We start from the raw sequence: 7,594 nt of genomic DNA on the forward strand, positions 1-7,594 counted from the left end.
TCATCATTATTGATCTGTCCGTGGGCTGAAATGAAACTAAATTGAAAGCGCTACCTCTTTCTTCTTATGCATGTGAATGCAATCACTGCAGGAAGCGCTGAGCGACGCAGCACAATGTTGTTTATGAACCGAAGTAGTTTATTCAGCTTTTGATGCTTTTTGTGTGAGTGTGTGCTTGTACAGTAAACAATATTCAGTAAAATACAAAAAAAAATAAAAATAATAATAATATAGAGAATCTAGCCTATTTTATACTCAACAAGACATACTTTTTTAAACTGTTTAACTTTTGTTAAACTGTTTTTAAAAGGCAAAATAAGGCTATTTGAAATTTACGGTGAAATCAGTAAAAGCATGTTCTCGAAAGTCCTTGAATGATAGGCCTACATCACTGATTATATTTTGTCAATAGTATTTTTTTCTTATTATTTCTTATTATTTTGCTATTTACAAGTGTTTTGTCTCCAGGGTTTGTTAAAAAAAACATAAAAGATTCAAATTTTGTTCCTTAATTGTCATTATTTTCTTATATATACAGTATATATACAGGTGCATCTCAGTAAATTAGAATGTCGTGGAAAAGAACTTTTCCACGACATTCAAATTGATTGAGATGCACCTGTATATAGAATTTTTGTATACTTTTTGTATTTGTAAATTTTTTGCTAAGCAGGTGAAAAAAAAAAGAAACTCGTAAGTCACTCTATAAAGACTTTAAAGGGATAGTTCACCCAAAAATGAAAATTTGATGTTTATCTGCTTACCCCCAGGGCATCCAAGATGTAGGGCGCTTGCGTGAAACTACGCCAGAGCGCGTACACACCTCACAGACAGTCCAAAGACAGTTGGACATAGTGGTGTATTAGAGGTAAAAAATTATATAAATACTGTTCAGTTTCTGGCACAAACCGATCGTTTCATGTCTTAGGACATCAATGTGTCATCACGAGCCGCTTTTTGGGTGAACTATCCCTTTAAGTACTGTATACACTGAGATCCTCTATGCTTTGCTTACTTCGTACTCCACTTTCTCGTATTCTTGTCTCCTCTTTTTACCTGCTGCTCCCCCGTTATTAGTACAGTATCTTTATTAGGGCACAAAGATATCTTTGTGCTCCAAGCAATCACAAAGTGCACAGAGTTTCAGCATCAAGTTCCCTCATCAGGGAAGAACAACAAGGGCACATAGAACGGATTATACTTCTTGCTCTCCTCCAATGCCATCGGTGCAAACATAAAGAGAGAGGGAGGGAGGGAAGACAGGTGTGCTCAGTCTGTAATGAACTCAGTATTATAGGATCACAGTAAGACAGGAATGGATTACGTCCGTTGTCATTAGTATTAACATCACTGCTTGTGTCTTAAATAAACAACAAGCTTTTAGGACTGTTCCTCAAACTTCAGGACGTGAAAACTTCAACATTCGTAGGACTGCATTAAATCTACCTTTTCTGTCATAGCTGTAAATTGTGCCACTGGAAGCTTTGTTTATCTGTCACTCGCTCCACTTTCTCTCTCTCTCTCTCTTTTCCTCAAAACCAATCCGTTGTTAGCGGGAGGAGTCTCACCAGTGGAACCTGAGGTACGGATAGCAGTGTTTCACGAGTTCGGCGGAGCGTTTGACGACTCCGAAGGACCGAGGTCCGGTGGTGGGGGGCGGGGGTGTTTATCGGGGGTGTCATCTCCGGTACAAGCGAGCGACATGCACCCGCCTCAGAGAATCGCGGGCCGAGAACGGAGAGCATTTCACTGGCGGACCGCCATACCGTGGACCACTTAAGTGAACTCTGAATTTACAATATAGATGCTTCAGTATTAGATTTCCCTCAGAAAGTCTCTTACTTACCGTCTTCGTCGTAGAAAATTGTGAGTTTAAGTGACATTTTAAAGGACCGTGTCGTCTGGGAGCGTGACAGTGTGTTTTCCCGCTGGATGCGCGAGCCGTGCCGGATTAATAACGGTCGCCTCCATGCGCGCGCTCCTTCTGAAACTTCACCGCTTAGTTTATTGGGTTTCAAAGAACAGAATCGAGTTTTATCCGGTCTCATTCAGTTAATCCGGTTTTGTTTTATTTCTCACTTACTATAGGCTACTTACTATAGCCTATATACACACAGTCGCAAAAAAAAAAAAGTGTTATTTAATGTCATAGATATTATAGCCTACGTTTTCTAGTTTACTTTTCTCTAATCAAGACATTTGTGTTTGTGAATACAGTCTCCATGAAAAAGTGTTTGAATGTTAGGTTAAAGTTTGAAGAAGGTTAAAGGTTGAAGTTAAATATGTTCAGAATAGTTGTCATAGTTTTAGTGACAGTGACAAATTATAAACCATGTATGAAAAATGCCCAGAGTTTTCATGTTATTAGATTTATAACAAAAATTACATTTGTATCAAGGATGCGTTTTGCCCCAGGTGGGGTAAAATGCCCCCAGTCTGACAACGCAATTTGCTTTATACATTAACAGCAAAATCAGAGTACAGGCAGTTTTAGCTTAAAATCAAAAAGAAAATAATCAAAAATTATGAATTACAAAATTATAATAGCCTATTTGAAAAATATTGTTAGCTGATGCTAACTGGCTAGCTAACTAGCTACCTGATGCTAACTTGAGGTAATTTTTAAATGTAAAGTCCAAATATTTTTATTCAACCAAATAGTTAGAATACATTTCATGAAAAAAAACAAAGGATTTAATGTTCAGAGCAACTACAGTAATTAAGCACCCTGGTGGTGTTTTGCCCCACAGACTAGGTTTGGAAAAAAAAATGTCATTCTGAAAATATAATTGACCTTACTATTCTCATATCATAACTGTGATGTTCTACAAAACAACAAGTTTTAAAACACTTTTTTTCTTTCTGCTGAAAATTAGATCACTACTGTGAAATCCGTTTTCTCTCAGGTACATCACCAGTGTAAGCTTCATGGTGAATACTTCTACATCACTCTTGTCAACGTATTCCATAGTTACAACAAAAATTGATCTTTTATCTAGTGGTCATTTTGGGGAAAACAGTAGGGGGCGTTTTACCCCACTCTACCCTATTGCCTGATGCCTTTCCACATCAAAACCAGACTTCAGTTCTGCCATAGAGTTGCAGTCTATTCATTTATATTTGCTTGAAAGAAAACAGTTCAACTTTATTGGGTCAGTCTTTACATTAAAGGGATTAGGTTACCCTTGGTGTACAATAGCAAGTAGGCCTACATTATACACTTTACAATTGCAAAAGATACTTGAGACACCATTTGTGGTTTCACAGATCACCCAACCCTCTGGAGAACCTTTAGAAACCCTTTCAAAAAGGTAATTCTCTGAAGAACTTAAAAACCCATAAGTTCCTGTTAGAAAACTATTGACTGTCAATGACTGCTACAATATCATCATCATAAAATAAAGATTTTGAGGCACTTGAAACGGATATTGAAGTTCCCAACATACACAATAGGATACCAAATGTGCTTGGAGGTTCACCAGAAATCTCATGTTACTTGAGTGAATTGCCTAATTACTTAAAGTAACATGGAAACTGTAATGTAAGGTGTCACATTTCATTGTTTACTGTTTATTTATTTATGATATCCGATACTCGATTGTGCATTTAAGCTAAAGCAATGTTTCATATGCATGTAAAGGCTGTTGAAGCAACAGGCTTTAGCCAGATGTTTGTGTTATACTGAATCTGGTTGTGGTCCATGGATGCATAATGACATACTGGGAAGATGCGTTCATTTATTCACCCTCTAACTCACTTAAATAATTAAATCCTGTTATGGAAAACTGGCATGCAAGTGTGTTTTGTGTGCATATGTGTTATAAATGTGACAAGAGAGAAGAGGTTGAACTGCCTATTCCAGATGTTTCTGTGGCCTGAGGGAACTTGAGAGGTTTTGTTAGAGTTAGAATTTTTTCCTCATGTTTGCATGTGTTTCTCTCTCTGTGACCACAGCCTTCACCAAATCACTGTTTTGCAGAATGAGGGAAAAACACATAATTACTATGTATTGTGGTGTTTTACAGTTCAAAACATGTTGAGGATAAACATCCATACATGTTCAGTACTTGTAGGAATATTGTTTAAAATGTGACGATACTAAGTCTTTATGCCCTCGAATTCTAATAAAACATTTTAACAGTGCACTTGTTCATGAGTTTATACAATCTTTTAGAGAGATAAATGCAGGCTGTTCTCATTAGAGGAGTTCAAGCATGCTGGAAAATTGTTTAAAGATGTTTACCTCACTCCTTTATTCATCTTTTGATGAATTAAATGCAGACTTTCTTTTCAAACTCAATTTCATTCAAGTCAGTATGGTCCTTATAAAGTATTGTTTCCATATTTTCGCAAGAAAATATGTTTAGCTTTGTAACCTTGACTGTATTCATCATGAAATGCACTTGTGGATGCTTAAACAGGAACCCATTTAGACAACACAATTTAATTTAAACCCACACATACTTTAAACTGGATCTCTTGTGCTTTGCGTTGAAGACACAAAGTAAATTATAGGCAAAGAGGTAGTCATGCAACAAGCCATGTGAAGTAAATCAAATATTAGAATATGTAAATGAAGCTGTCAGTCTGTTAACACACTAAAGCGTTCTGTTCCCTGACTGTGATTTGTGCTGTCTTTTGTGAAGTGACTTGGATCTTAAACAGTTCTGCTGGAGTTTTTGAACTGAAGGACTGCTGTTTCCCCTGTTGAAAAACCCAGCATATGCTGGTTAGGTATGTTTTGACGCCTCTGACGTTGTCTGTGGTTCAGGAGTGGCTTAACATTTGCTAACTACCAAATCAGTGAACATAATGATTTCAATAATGAGAAGCAACGTGATGTGTATAAGTTGTCGTAAAGCACCGCAGCTAGCTTGTAAGCATTAGCAATATATTTTTTAAAACCGTCTAATGTGATCTAAACTTTTGCTTCCTTCTCCCAGCATATGCATCAGCCCTCATGGAGTCTCACCACAGGCTCTATGAGAACGAAGCACTCTCTTGTCTACCACTACACCTGCTCCCCTTTCCAGATCCCTCCAGAGGATCAACAAGGATGAGGCTGTTGGCGTGTATCTAGCACAGCATTCACAATTGAACAAAAGTTAACACAAAAGTGAGTACATCCCTCACATTTCAGCAACCATTTTAGTATGTCTTCTCAAGGGACAATACTACAGAAATGAAACGTGGATATGTTTTAGTGTAGTCAATGTGCTGCTTGTATAGCAGTATATATTTACTGTCCTCTGAAAATAACTTAACATACAGCCATTACTGTCAAAATAGCTGGCAACAAAAGTGAGTGAACATGTCAAAACAGTGTCCAAAGTGTCAATAATCTGTGTGAGCACCATTGTTATCTAGCACTGCCTTAATCCTCCTGGACATGGAATTCACCAGAGCTGCAAAGGTTGTTGGTGGGATCCTCTTCCACTCCTCCATAATGACATCAAGGAGCTGCTGGATGTTAGACACATGGCGCTTCACTACCTTCTGCTTGAGGATGCCCCACAGGTGTTCAATAGGGTTCAGGTCTGGAGACATACTTGGCCACTCCATCACCTTCACCTTCAGCTTCCTCAGCAAGGCAGTTGTCATCTTGGCGGTGTGTTTGGGGTCGTTATCATGTTGGAATACTGCCGTTTGGCCTGGTTTCTGAAGGGAGGGCATCATATTCTGCTTCAGAATGTCACAGTACATGCTGGAATCCATGTTTCCCTCATTAAAGCGCAGCTCCCCAGTACCAGCAGCACTCATGCAGCCCCAGACCATGATGCTACCACCACCATGCTTGACTGTAGGCAAGACACAATTTCCTTGGTACTCCTCACCAGTGCGTCGCCACACATGCTGGACACCATCTGAGCCAAACAAGTTTATCTTAATCTCATCAGACCACAGGACATGGTTCCAGTGATTCATGCTCTTGGACAGGTTGTCTTCAGCAAACTGTTTGCAGGCTTTCTTGTGAGCCAGCTTTAGAAGAGGCTTCCCTCTGGGACGACGGCCATGCAAACCGACTTGTTGCAGTGTGTGGCGTATGGTCTGAGCACTGACAAGCTGACCTTCCGCTTCTGCCACCTCTAAAGCAATGCTGGCAGCACTCATGCATCTGTTTTTTGAAGCCAGCTTCTGCACCTGATGCACAGCACGAGGACTCAACTTCTTTGATCGACCCTTGCGAGGCCTGTTCGCTGTTACGAGTAGGCCTGTCGCAATAATCAGTATATCGACTTGTCGCGCAATATATGTACATGACCTCAATAATTTTTCGTGATGCAATATATCGCCCATTATATTTACTTAAAAATTAATGTCACCATGTTTTGTACATTCCACTTGCGCCTGTGTCTTTTGCAGCTATTTTGATACTTAATTTCCATTATCTAAATATTCTTAAAAATTAAGTTTGTTGCCATCTGGAAGTGTGTAGGCCTTCTTGCATTATTATGCTGTTTATGATGTGATTATATATTCAGTGGCATAAAAAATGACAATAATATCGCTTATCGCAATTATTTCTGGGGCAATATATTGCACAACAAAAAGTTGTTATCGTGACAGGTCTAGTTACGAGTGGAACCCGTCTTGGAAAACCTCTGTATGACCCTGGCCACTGTACTCTAACTCAGTTTCAGGGTGTTACCAATCTTTTTATAGCCTAGGGCTAGGCCATCGTTGTGGAGAGCAACAATTCTAATTCTCAAATCCTCAGAGAGTTCTTTGCCATGAGGTGCCATGTTGAACATCCAGTGGTCAGTATGAGAGAATTGTACTCAAAGCACCAAATTTTAACTGCTCTAATACAAGATACACAAATTTGTATGGTCCTGTCAAGCAGACAAAAACATGAACATGATGAAAAGGACATGTGGCTTTGCATGGTTAAATGACATAGTACCGTTATCACTTAGGGTGTGCCAGCTATTTTGACAATAATGGCTGTATGTTGAGTTATTTTCAGAGGACAGTAAATCTATACTGCTATACAAGCTGCACATTGACTACTCTAAAATATATCCCAAGTTTAATTTCTATAGTATTGTCCCTTGAGAAGATATACTAAAATGGTTGCTGAAAGGTGAGTGGTGTACTCACTTTTGTGAGATACTGTATATTTTAACAGTTGAAATGTTGTGTTTTGAGTTGGGTATTAACAGTGCTATGAGATAACTTGTGTTATGATTTTGTGCTATATAAATAAAACTGAATTGAATTAACCATAAATGCAGATCTGCTTGATATATATCTGATATAAACTTAGATAAACAAGTTTTTATACAGTAAGACAATTTGTGATTGTATTTTTTATTGATTGTCACCAAAATGGGGCCATTCAAAACCTTTATAAAGTCCTTCCTCTGGAAACTGCCTTCTAATGGCTGACACAACACATGCAGGTAAGGGCTTCCTGATGTGCCTGCCCAGAATGCCATAGGCCCAGTGGACAACTTGCCTGTATGCTGTCAAAATTGTCTTATACCAATGGCATCAAAAAGTGGGACTTACAGGTAGTTGTGACCTAAATATAGGCAACTTGTAATTGAAAAAAAAAACAAAATTATTCAGATCTTTTTAATATTTAAATCTT

At 38.4% G+C, this 7,594-nt stretch overlaps 1 pseudogene; it reads left to right on the forward strand.

The window, feature by feature from the left end:
• Positions 1-1,650: 1,650 nt before the first annotated feature.
• LOC107669917 (galactose-3-O-sulfotransferase 2-like) overlaps positions 1,651-7,594 on the forward strand; it is a 14,070-nt pseudogene continuing 8,126 nt past the window's right edge.

This window comes from Sinocyclocheilus anshuiensis, unplaced genomic scaffold (assembly GCF_001515605.1).
Source record: "Sinocyclocheilus anshuiensis isolate Anshui unplaced genomic scaffold, SAMN03320099.WGS_v1.1 scaffold272, whole genome shotgun sequence".
In the NCBI taxonomy this organism is placed as follows: Eukaryota; Metazoa; Chordata; class Actinopteri; order Cypriniformes; family Cyprinidae; genus Sinocyclocheilus; species Sinocyclocheilus anshuiensis.